At 37.4% G+C, this 13548-nt stretch overlaps 1 long non-coding RNA gene across 1 annotated transcript; it reads right to left on the bottom strand.

Annotated features, from left to right (window-relative positions):
- Nucleotides 1-6687: 6687 nt before the first annotated feature.
- LOC310892865 lies at nt 6688-12898 on the bottom strand. Its single transcript, XR_014578530.1, has 3 exons — nt 12828-12898; nt 10890-10989; nt 6688-8049 (listed from the first exon to the last, which is right to left on the bottom strand). It is a non-coding gene; the product is annotated as an uncharacterized lncRNA (long non-coding RNA).
- Between the last annotated feature and the right edge of the window lie 650 nt (nt 12899-13548).

Genomic DNA, 13548 nt, shown 5'->3' with positions numbered 1-13548 from the left:
GTTTATCAAAGTCTTTTTTCAAAAAAAAAAAAAAAGAAAAGAAAAAAAAAAAGCTATATGTATAAAAGTCTCTTGATTGATTAATATCAATCAAGCTGTCTTATTAATATCAGTCTTCATCAACAGACAGAAGTTTAGCTCTGCTGTTCAGTTTTGAGTCAACAGTTATAGTAATTTTATTTGCTTATGATGAGAAAGACGTATAAAGGGTGAAAAAATCAGGTGCATTGCATTAGGAATTAGAACTTTTGGTTTATATTTTAAGGCTACAAGACAACTGTTTACCTGTATAGATGTATGGTGCTGGAGGCTGGCCATAGCGACTCTTGTTCCGGAGTCTGGCACTCATTCCTTTGTTGGCATTTTTTCTGAACTTCTTCCTACATGATGCTGTCCACTTCTCAGGCTGGATATCTAACACACGATATTTGATTCAGCCATTTCAAGCCCTGTTAGCAGAAACAATCCTTAGGTGGTAGCAGCAGAATGTCTCATATACACTAACACTTATGAAAATGCTCTTTACTCATAAATATTCATTGCTAGAGATGGGAATGGCCAAGCTCTCAATCCTCAAAGTTTCAAGTTCCTTTAACTTCAAATGTTCATGTGATCGCAACTCTCACCTTTCTTCCCTTTCCACCTCCTACTGTCCTCAAACCATGACCCCAGCAGCATGTTCCAAATTTCCTCTTACCTTGTGCTTCCTTAACACTACAATACCTTCATCACAAGTTTATGCCTTTCTCAAATCCCTCAAAAGTGGGTTACACCTACTTCCAAGATGCCAGGTTCTCTATAACTGACCCCTGTGTGCCTTTCCATCTGTGCCTTCCTGACTACTCTTAACACAGTTGTAACCTCTAGCTCTGAGCTCCTCTGAGCTCCTGTGCTCCTGCCGGCTTGCAGACCTGTGAGGTCTCTCTGTCTTCATCGGTGGACAAAAGTAGGTTAGGCACTGATTCTAGGCTTTCGGACAAAGTGGCATCAGATTGGCTTATTGTCTGAATACTTAAGACTAGTGCCTCCTTGGAGAATATCTGTCTTGAAGAAAGCTGCTGGGGTAATCTAAAACAGACAGGAAGCAAACTAAAACTAAGTAGTGGCAGAGGTCCTGTCCTTAAACTTGCTCCCTGGTCCTCTTCTGTTTAGCTGCACAGACATAATCCCTGTATCCTACTGTCTGCATTTGACACCCAGCTCCAGCTTAACACAGGTTGCCAAGCCCCCACCCTCCATACAGTGAGCTGTGCTGGAGGACAATGTGGCCCCCTCCTGCAGAAACCAAGGTATGGAGGGGCAGGAGAAGGAGAAAAGAGAGTGCATGCCGTGATACTGTCCTGACATATGGTCAGGGCACAGCAGGAACAAACACCAGCTGGGAGCTGGAGAGCACTCACAGTCTGAATCAGTGATACATCTTATTCTACATACCCATAAACACATGCATGCATTTGTGTGTGTGTGCAAATATATATATATGTGTAATGCATACATATACATATAAATCTGTACTACATATATAGTATATATACTGTATACATAGACATATATACAGATATATATGTACCATATGCGTATCTCAGTTGTCCACAAGCTACCAGAGAGATAAATAGCAAAATGTCAACAGAGTACATTCAAGTTGCCTCCGTCTAAGTGATTATTTTTGCAAAAAGTGTGAATATGACAAGTGATATTTGTGTAGTGTATATTCCCAAAGATGACAGACGCATTCAGGTCCCCCACAGACAGGCTATCCTTTGTGCATGCTAATTGTTTTAGGTCCTTTAAGAAAAGATGGTATTGTTCTAAACTTTTGTCTATATCTAATCTAATCTAATTGCAACAATCTACTAAGTTATGATGCAGGCAGAGTTTCTAGAAAACTAGTATTCAGTACGGTTTTACCTTTGCCCTTGAAAGCATAAACTTTATTTCCTCTCTCTCTCTCTCTGCAATGAATGAATAAAATAATATATTAACATATTAGTATATTAACATTTCCTTTGGAAACTAAGGATAAGCTCAGAAACAAGAACAAGAAAGAGGCTGGATAGAAATTACGTTCCTGCTATAGCGAAAACTCACAGAATCAGGGAAATTGTAAATCCAATTAAGAAACAGATGAATGTTTTATCACTGAAACCTTACAACAAAAATACATTTCAACTGGGATCAGTAAATTGTTGCAACTGTACAGAAAAGAAGTGGCATGATTTAAAACTGAAACTCAGCAAATTAGAGATTCTGAATGTCTTACATAACTCTATTTTGAAGAAGTCTTCATTTCTGCTAAAAACCTTTGAGTAGTAATACCTTGTTAACAGTGTTCACTGTTAGCAGATCCTCTTTTAATGTTTTAAATAAATATTACATAAATTACAAAGGCATTCTGCTTTTGATAATCAGAATTTGAAATTAATGTTGGCTGTAAAGAGTGGCTTTACACATGAATGTTTGCAAGGAGAAAAATATGGATTCAGAAAGCTGTAGAATTTATAGCACTCATCTGATAACTGTGGGCATAATTCCATAACGAATTAAAGCATGTGCCTAGCTTTATGTCCATGGCCAGCCCCACTGTTCCCAGCTGGTGTGGCCACATGTTTAAACTCATCAATTTACGCGTGAACCAGAGCCCAAGAAGCATGTCAGACATGAGCCCCATTCTCTAATGGGATAAACTGAGCATCAAAAGCTTTATAAGCATTTTCATAAATCTCTACAGCACGTCCTCTTTCTGAACACTTATGTTTAGAGCAATAATCATCAAAATGCAAGCTAGAAGGAAAGAGTGGGGAAAAAATAACATGTACCTTTATATTAGCCAGAACTCATTTACTACAACACAATGCACAGATTTTTTTTCTAGGCCAAATAAATATGTCCTCAGGCAAATAATCTGTCCACTTAATAATTCAGTTACTGTACATATGGAGTCTCATCTTCTGTGACCAAATGGAACAGGTTCTTGTTAAAATTAATATTCTTTCCTATCTCTTTGAATTAGCAGACTGACTCTGCATTCTCTATCTGGCAACATTTCCACTGTCAAAACTAGGAGCTAGGCCTAAGAACTACCAGCTACATACAATTTAAGAGACTGTAGTCAAGTGGCTGGGGAGGACTGGTGTTTTAAGGTAACTAAATGTCTCAGATTAGCAAGACCTCACTCAAAGAAAAACTTGAGGTCAAAATTGCAGCCCAAAAATCCCACTGCCACCTAAACTTTCAGATTCCTTACTTTTTTACTGATCATTTTCCCTGTCTTCTTGGAGACTCTTTATCCACTGACAGCCACCATGTTCAAACAAATGTTCACATGTTCAGCCAAATTCAAAATAAATAAAATATTCAAATTGAATTAAAAAGTGAAAACAGTTCCTATCAATTATGACCCAAGTAGGGAGCCAGATATCTAAATCCAATGGACACACTCAGCATATATTATCAGTAGACCTAAACAATTATTCTCTCCTTATTCTTCTCCATTTTTTTTTAAAAACTGAAGCTTGTTGAGAAAGCTAACAGAGAAGTTGGCAGTTCCCACACAGCTTTCCTTTCTCTGATATGTCCCCTCCCAATTATTCTGGAAATCCATTTCTCTCTTAGAATCACAGAATCATCTATGTTGGAAAAGGCCTTCAAGATCATTGAGTCCAACCATCAACCTGACCTATCAAGTCCCATCGCTAAACCATGTTCCTTAGTACCACATCCGTATGTCTCAGAAATACATCCAGGGATGGTGACTCCACTGCTTCCCTGGGCAGTCTGTTCCAGTGCTTGACCATGCTCTCCATGAAATAAAATCATGCTAGTGTCCAATTTAAAGCTCCCCTGGTGCATCTTGTGACTTGAGATTCGCCTTCTAACTCTGTGATGCAGTCAGTCATTTATCTGAAATTTCCAAATCTCAAGGAAAGACATTTGGAAGAGGAAGACGAAATGATGCCCATCTAACTAGAGAGACTGCAGGCTTGAGCAGTCCTGATGCTGCAGTCCAGAGAAGCAGAGGGCACAGTTTCCTGTGAGTTCTGTTAGCCTGATGTGAGTGGTTTTCTGGCCATTAGCACCTATGAATGCAAATCCTATTAAAAAGAGGAATAGCTCAGTGTCAGGGCTTTCCTTCCTCGATAACTGCCCTAGTAGCTGAGCTGTCATGGGGAGGGCATGGCTGCTACCGCTCACTTGTCTTTTGGCTGAGCTTTCAATTAAATTATTCTTGAAGTGTGCTTGGAGCTGAATTAAGTGTGATCAGTACATGTTCTGAGTCCTCTGAGATCACCTTAAGGGTTTACATCTGTAGGAAGTGGCAGGGCTCCTACGCTGCAAAACAGGGCAAAAGGATCAGGACATGTATTTCAATTGATGTGTTGATATGTTTGGGAGCTAAACAGGAGAAATTGAGGTTCTTATGTAAATTGGATCTATCAGTTTACCTGTGTAGATAAGTTAGGCACAGTCTTTTGGATATTTTTTGCATTGAGGCACTTCAAACTCACTTTTGGAACGTAAGCAACATTTTTGACCCAGTTTTAAATCCTGGCAATTGCTGGATAGTTTTGTCTGAGCTCTGACAAACCAGCACGCAGAAGAACACCCAGGAGGTGTTTTAAACCAGCAGGAATCAAAGCTCTGCACCAGCAATAGCAGTCTCAAACAAAAGGAACTGGTCGTACAAAACCTTGCCAGCATTCGAACTAGTCATTGCTAGCTCATATAGTTTTCATGCAATTAAGTTGCTATTGTGACTACACATTGACATAAGAGAAACGAAAGCAGATGGTATTAAGGATTTCACATTTTTCTCAGTCACTAGAATTATGGTAACAGCGTTTTAAAAAGCCTAAAAAATTAGCAAAACCTAAGGGTCAAACCTTTGATCTTATTTCTGCAGGCATGTTAGTTTCTATTGGAAGTGCAACCCCTCAACCAATTTATTGTAGTCCGTACTACAGATCTGTAAAAGGCATCCCTGTATGGGAAAACTTACTATTTTGATGTCTGAGATGTGTGGGACTGGACATGGCTTGTGTCCAGATTATCTCAAATCTCCTGATATCAGCTGGCTCTGTGGGGCTTTTTGATTTTCTTCTGTTCTGGTTGTATGATCCTTTCTTGCCCCCACTGCAATCACATATGGGCAAGGGCTTCTACTAAAAGACTGTTCCCTTATTCAAAACTGGGACAATTCTGTATTTCCTGCCCTTTTATCCATGTATATTTTATGAAAATTCACAAAATATTCAATAGTTCTTACAATCATTCTTTGTTATCTCTGCTGGGTTGGGAAAGTGATTGAACATTGGGGTACATTATAAACATGTAGGGAAAAGGGTTTGAGACCCCTTTAGAGGGCACTTTGCTTTTTATTCTGCCTGCAAGGTACACCTATGCATCTTTGGCTAGAAATGTTAAAAAGAAAAAGCAGATGAAAGCAACAGACTTTTTTGTCAAGCTGTGACAGAAATCAAATGCAAATAGAGCTCAGTTCAAGACTGTTTGTTAAGTGTCACGTCAGTGAGTATTAAATGCAGCACATGTCGTTTTACAATGAGCATACTGTATATGAATTTTATTGATTTTTTTTTTCAAAGAGGATACATTGAATAATGTACTCTTCCTTACCAGTGCCAGCTTACAAGTGTGTCTTCATACTTGTGTTTGCACATTCATTAGGCTCCTAAATGCTGCTGCCTTACTTAGCACATCTTGTTTTGTGGAGGCTGGGATTCAAGCTGCAGAAAGACCTACACGAATGACTCTCTCCCTCTGAGGAAAGTAGGACAGAGTCATTTAGACTTCCCGGCATGAAAGTCGTCAATGAGCAGCCTCTCAAAATGATTCACAATTAAAGTGAATTAACTCACATTAATTGCACCAGGCTTTCACTAGGAGCAGATTCTCAACTGATTTCTGTTCCACCAAGAAGTGAGTTTGGGGCTTCATTTTGCTGTTAAGAATGCTCTTAAGAATACATACAAAATGTTAAGAATATTTACTAAGCCTTGCCCTGGGATAAAAATATGTATAAAAACCAATTAGAGGGGAGTGCCATGCTCATCTCCGTGCAGTAGAAGACAGCCATTAACAATTCAGCATTGGGGTTGCTGCTCCGTGGGAGATGCTATATATGTCTGTCCACCCACATACAGTTGCATCAGTATTTGCAATGTCTTTGCTTTTGTGTGTTCACTGTCTTTTTGTTGCTTGGTGTAGGATCATCTCTGACTCTGCAGCCATCTTCTTACAACACTGATCATCTTAGAGAAACATACTTAAACCTGTGGCAGCTAGACAGCTGGATGGTCTTATAAGTTCCGGATTGTAATGGTTAATCTTAGACATTTAAATGCCAGGCTAGGGCATGTTAAAATTGACCATACAACTAAGGTATTTAATCCATTTAGTATTATTCGTTTCTTACCTGCAGGTTATAATGACAGGACACTCAGAGTCCTTTGGAAGCTGCAAAGCAGACAGTGCATTTGGAGCCCAGGCTCTTTTCTCCTGACATGCCTTACTTCTGGGGACCCATGAACCAAAATAGTGGCCGGAAATTTGGACAATGCCCTGAAATGCTGGGCAACAAAATACTCATGCTAAGAAAACTCTTCTTCACATATTGAGTAATCTAGATTTCTTCTGGTAATTTGACATTTCTCCCCTTGTCCCCCACACAGATGTTATGCCTTCTTATTAATACATTTAATCACTGTCTGTTATCTTAAAGAAAGGAACTGGAAATAGTTTTTTATACATATTGCTCTTCTACATCCATGCAATCTTAAAGTCCTCAAGGTTTGTATATTTTTGTTTAAGAAAAAAGTGGGTTACCGAAGCATCATCTGAGTGATACCTGAAAAAAAAAAAAAAGTTTTTGTGCTATCCTCTTGAAACCAAAACTAGTGTTAGGTTACCCAAGCTGTGGTCTGATAAGGGTGCAGAAGTTAAGAATTCAGCTCCTGGAGTCATGTGATGGTTCCAAGTCTGATTATTTATCCATTCATTATCCATCTATCCAATCTATATTAGAGGAAATTGATAGTCCATTAGACAGGAGCTCCTTCCGCTTTGTAGATATTTCCTCCCTTCCATGAATGAAGGTGAACAGCAGTTTTGTCTCTAATGTAATAGAAAACATGGGATGGTAGCCATTTAAGGCCACTATTTCTGTGAGCTGGCAAGGGAATACTAGGTAGGCTATATAACACATACATTTTGGAAAGAAAAGAGTCTCAAAAAAAAAAAAAGAAAAAAAAAGAGAGAGAGAGAGAGAGAGAGAAAAGAAAAAAGCATTAACCCTAACAAAAAGTCAAAGTTGTTTCCATCTAACTGAACACCTAGTAAACCTATTTCAATTAAACTTTCTATGTTACTTCTTACTGATGCTTTTTTGGGGGTTTTAACTGTCATGTTCAAACATTTATTTAGTTTTATCATAAAATTAAAGTGGCAATCAGTTTTGGAAACTAAATTTTAAGTCAGTCAGATATATTTATAATGCCAGATGACGTGAGTTGAAACAAATGCCTATGTCATTTAAACACAGCTTTCATTCACATCTCATGTTTTGAGGAAACAAAACTAAAAATCAGGCCTAAAATGCTGAAAAAAAAAGTTTTTGTGTGTGAAATGCAATAACCATCTCTACTCAAATAATGAGCAGTGTTTCATATAAATGCATTTTTCTTCTTCCTCCTTCTATCTACTGACATTCCCCTCAGAGGATTTTTTTTATCCCCTCTGCATCTTCTCTGTCCTTTGCAGTCTTGTCTCTTCAGTGTTTCTCTTTACATTTCCTCCAAAACATTTTTCCCCATATTTGCCTCCTTTAGGGAGTGCTGTTATATTTCTGTTCTTTTGCTTTTTTACCTCTTTTATGATTTTCTTCTAGCTCCTTTCTTACCTATCCCAAAGCTTAATTCTTGCAATCTGACATGCTCACCTTCTGAAATCTTTCTTGCATTGTTTGCCTTACCTTTTCTTGTAGTTCTTCCCCATAGACCAAGCTCATTCTTATGTGTTCTCAGTAATGTGCCCTGCCTGTAATGAAAAGGAGTGCTTGGGAAGCTATGTAAAGAAATTGCATGTATTCTATCATAACTAGATTTTTTTTTAAATTGCAGGTCAAAAGCAACATTTAGGATAATGATAGAAGGCAGAAGCCCCATATCACAGTTCAGTAAAACCTGTAACTTATTAACAATATTGAACTGAAGCACTTTAACATTTATGAGTAAGGGCAAGGAGTCTACATGTGTGTTCTTCTCTTTGTGTCCAGATATTCTGGGGCCTTCATACAGATACTTGTTCTCAAATGCTAGAGAGCCCAAGACAAAAAGATAACATTTTATTTTATCCACAGACTTCCACCAGGAATGGAAATACTTTTACTGATTTTTTAAGTTAATATAGTTCAAGTAATAATCATTTAATCTGTAAGGAAAATTAATCTTTTGCCAGTGTTTTTGTGTTCACTTGTTGATAAGAACTATATTAAACCAGTCAGTCATTTATCCTGACTTATACTAGTATATGTCCTAAAGACATTTCACTCTGCAAACATTTTACAGTAAAAATCCAATTTAAAAGAGAGAATTACTCTAATAGACACTGTAGTCTTCCTTAGAGAGTGATTGGACAATATTTCCATTGTGCATATAGGGCTGCATCAATGGTCTAAGCATACAGCAAAAAAAAAAAGACAATGAATCTTGTCTAACAAGTGTTAGAGCACTTGGGGGAATGAACCTGCCAACCAAGATTGACATTTCAAGTCCAGGGAATAAAAAAAAACAACACATTCAGTTTCCCACACTTAGTTATTGTATGGCTTTTGATATGGTATGATGGTGTCCAAGACTTCTGCATCAAACTGGCAGATCTTCCACAGAGCAATATCAATCCCAAATTGCTGAGGTCCAGATTCAAGCATATAAATGTGGACATCTGCATGTAGTTCTCAGTGTGCAAGCCAGGTTTTCACTCCATCATAGTCAGCTGATCTACAGCTGCTATTCAAGAAAGGTAAAGATCTCTTATAGGTCTTATCCGATAGCTGTCAGACCAACAGGGCATCTAGAAATCCTTCAGGTGTCTCCAGTGGCACTAGATGGAATCAATGTAGTCTGGAAAGTTTTTTAGTTCAGACACCTACCTCCAGACTCTCTAGAAACTACTGTATCTAACTTTGATCTGAGCACATGAATATAAAGCTATATTATTATTATTATTATTATTATTATTATTATTCTCTAAAGAATGGCTATTAAGCAAACATAGCAAGCAAAAGTGGGAGACAAGAATAGCTACTCTGTCCTCGGCAGAGGAGGAGTAGACAGGAATTTGCAGAGAGCCAAGTGATGTAACTTGTTGAGTTTCACAGTGGCGGTGCTTGGCAGAAGGAACTTACTGCAGAGACTTTTCTGCCAGACCTCATCTAGTTCTCCTGCGGTGGCTGACAACATTACACAAAATTGATAGGAATTTGATGTGAAGCAGCCAGAAGGGCCACATGGTTTTTTGTTTGTTTGTTTTGTTTGTTTTTTTCCAAGTCTAGCACTACTTCTGTTGAAAACCATAGGAGTTTTGCCATTACTCTCCACAGCTTTGAACAGGTTCTGGGAGATTACCCAAAAATTTCTGTGTGTTTAGTAAAATGTCTTTGCTCAGATAAAGCAAATAATGGTCTGATCTCCTTCCTGCAGACAAAAGTTTTTAAACAGAGGCAGAAGAGAACCAATCAAAGTACATGACTCATGCAACACACCATGTGTCCTGCTCAATTTGTGGACTTCCTATGTCTGCAGTCCTTACTCATAATGCAATACACAATATGCTGCTCAGTCCAAGTGCCCCCTCTAATCACTTCAGGTTAGAAGAGATTAGAGACACTTTTGGTCACACATGGAGAGGATTTCTCTATCTTGCCTGAATGTCAAAAACTTACGGTTGCTTTCATTGTGGCAGGACAGGAAGGTGGTATTGGTAAATCTGGTGTAATCATCTTGAATGTGCACCTAAAAATGCCAGAGGACCACAAACATATACAGCTTTTTTTTTTTTTTTTTTTTTTATGACTACATGAGGTCTCCTTTCTGTTTCTGCCTCTAGAGACTCCCTGTCATGAATATTGTTTAAAATGATTTTGTTGAGCAGTACAGGTATGGCTTTTTCACTTTGAGCTTGACTAAAAGCATTATGACTACTTTTATAGTCATTAGAGAAAGTAAGGACTCAGGCTAAAAGCTAGGGTGGGGCTTTCTAAGGATTAGAGAGAGAATTCAAGTATCATGATCTTTCATGATCTTTCTGTTGCTAAAATTGAAGTCAACCCCTTAACAATGCATAATGGTAAGGGAATGATTAAATTCGCATTGGCCATCTGAATGGGCACTAAATAAAGACTTTTCCAATAACCTTTGAGCTAAGCTGAAGCGATACTTGAGCTACGTGATGATACAAGCGATACATGAGCTACATGGTGTCACCACAGCTCTAACCCATCCCTTCCAGGATGATTCAGCAACATAACATGTTGAGTGAGCGTTCTTTCATGTTTTAAACATCTGAAGGTTGTAGGTTTAACAATCCAAATTCCCAGCAACATAGATCATGTTAGATACTCAGAGGTTCTGAACTTTCTAAAAAAGTGGTCAGTGAAGACATGGGACATTCTAACACCTCAACGAGTAAGCTGGGATGGAGCAGCGGAGCTGCTTTATATTACTGAAATTGTGTATGTGCAGCAATCTTCTGCTGAATACAGCCTTAATGGAAGTAAAGCCTGACATAATCAAGTCTACGTGTTAGAGAATCACAGCTCAAGGTCACCACAGTGTGTACACTATGTATTTATATAGATTTGTATTCATACAACATACCTTGCTTGCAGAAAAGGAATATACATAATACAGCAACAGAATTGCCACACTGAGGGAAGAAAGAACTTACTGGGAAACATGACGTGTATAAAACATGGGCCTAGGGAAAAAAAAAAAAAGAGAGAGAGAAAAGAAAAAACATTAAAAATTGCACTTTCTTATATTAATGGCAAAAGTCAAAAGTCTTAGACACAGCTGTTCAACATGCAGTTACGGACACAATCAGCAATTTTAACAAGTTAATATTGGGTCACTTTGTGTTATCTTACAACCAGTCAAAGTTTTGCTCACAGAATCATAGAATCATAGAATGGCCTGGGTTGAAAAGGACCTTAAAGATCACTTAGTTTCAACCCCCCTGCTCTGGGCAGGGTTGCCAACCACTAGAGCAGGCTGCCCAGAGCTGCATCCAGCCTGGCCTTCAATGCCACCAGGGATGGGGCATCCACAACCTCTCTGGGCAACCTGTTCCAGTGCCTCACCACCCTTTGAGTGAAATACTTTCTCCTAATTTCTAACCTAAACCTCCCCTGTCTTAGTTTAAAACCATTCCCCCCTTGTCCTATCATTATCAACGCATATAAACAGGCATTCCCCTTCCTGTTTATATGCTCTCTTCAAGTACTGGAAGGCTGCATCAAATAACCTTATCAATTGTCTTCAAATAAAGAGCTACCAGTTATGAATGAAGTTTGGTTTATTCAGGCCTAGTGCTCTTTATTCATTTTTTAAAACATTTTATCATTACACCTGTATTTTATGATTTCGAAGGCAAATATTAACCAGTGTATTTAGAGCAGAAATTGTCTTCAAGATATGTACGCAGCTCTTGCTCTTAGAGGTAATGGGATGCTTAAGTCTGCAGCCAAAAATCAGTTTCAACAGAGCATATATCGTATATATGCTGTCAAGGAAGCTGGTAGTCTAAAGAGTAAAAATCATTATGGCTTCTTAAAACAACTATATAGCATTTTAATTGGTTTGTTATCTAAAGATCTACTTTCCTTATGTTTTGTACGCTACTGTAGAGAGTAGCAGTTCCATTTGACGAGGTTCTGAAACTAGAATGTGTTTTCAATGGGATCAGACTCTAAGAGTTGCACCAGCTCTATGGGCAGCCTGTATTTGGAACATTTTCTGGGTGTAAAACCTTCATGTCAACTGTAAGATGAGTAAGATTTATCTTTTAAGGGGATGATTTACTGATGTCATCAGTGGAAGACAGCAGAAACAATATGACTTCAGGATGCCCTTTTCTAGGGTGAAAAAATCTTTGTAGACGTTTTTGGCAGAGCCATACAGTACTTCACTTTTACAAAGGACATAATTTTCAGTGTTGATATAAAATGTCCTTCCCTTCATTTTATGGTCTTAAAACAAAAACAAAAACAAAATTAAAAATATATAAAATTGCACATATATTTAGGACTGGGTTTTCAAGAGATTCCCCAAACTACTCTTTGAGGACAATATAAATAACAGGAACTTTTGACTACTGAATGCATATCATTTCTTCACTATCCAGTCTGCCTAGAAAACAATTATTGTTACTATAATTTTGAGATTGGTATAGAAATAATGTAGTTCCCAGACAGGAAAAACTAACTTTTAAGCTGGACCAGATTCTTCCATCCTGATTCATTTTTATTAGTTCATCTGTAAATTGTTTTATTCACATGACTTTTGCTATGCAGTGTGAAAAAGCCACCAGAAAGCCCATTAAAAGGATTTACTCAGATTTAAGATGTGTGGTTCATTTCCATTCATAGTTTTATTTTAAATTTATTTGCATATTAGCAAGTCATTTTTAAATGATGGCATTCTACCCATCAAATAATTTCCAAAAACCACATTCAGATTCACATGCCCACAATACTTCATACTTTAGCATAATATTGTCTAAAATTCATCTAACATTCAGCTTTTTAAGCTTCTTACCCAAGAAATGAGAATCTGAAGAAAGGCTATTCTTCTGAACATTGCTATCACTCAGATATGACGCAGTCATCTACAAGGAAAAATATTTTCTGAGAAATCAAATAACATTAAGACTAAAAGTAATAAAGCCATTAAAATTAGGACCAATTAAGATTTACGTGAGTGACATAAGGATTCAAGGAAAATGGCCTATTAGGATGTTTTGTTGTTGTTGTTGTTGTTTTGCTTTTTTTTTTTTTCCCAAGTACATTCTATTTGAAACACTATATTGTCAAAATCAACCAGAGTAATGGCAGTATGATGTACTGTGCCATTTCAAATGCATTTTGGCTCTTGCCTGAAAATCATGACCACACTTAAATTCGTGGGAATTGCCTGGGACATAGCAATTTCTATTTTGGCATTTTTACATTTGTATAAAATGTTCTAAGTATTCTAAAATTCCTAAATTATCATGAAACATTCTAATAAATAATAATAAAGCAAAATAGAAGATTACTGAGATTGCAAATACAATCTTGCTTTTAAAAACACTGTTCTGCATTTATATTAAAAAAGAAATCACCATGATCTGAGAAAAAAAAATAATAAATTACAAATACAGACTGTTAATCACTGTAGTCACAAAATCCTTTCCTTTTAAACCAAAACTGCTTTAAACTATACCTTTTGTTTCTAAGCCATTTCTGTTCTATGTATTAATTACCCATATATGAAAAAG

This window comes from Anser anser (genome assembly GCF_964211835.1).
Source record: "Anser anser genome assembly, chromosome: 1".
Taxonomy (NCBI): domain Eukaryota; kingdom Metazoa; phylum Chordata; class Aves; order Anseriformes; family Anatidae; genus Anser; species Anser anser.
This window is presented reverse-complemented; position numbering and strand designations above follow the sequence as displayed.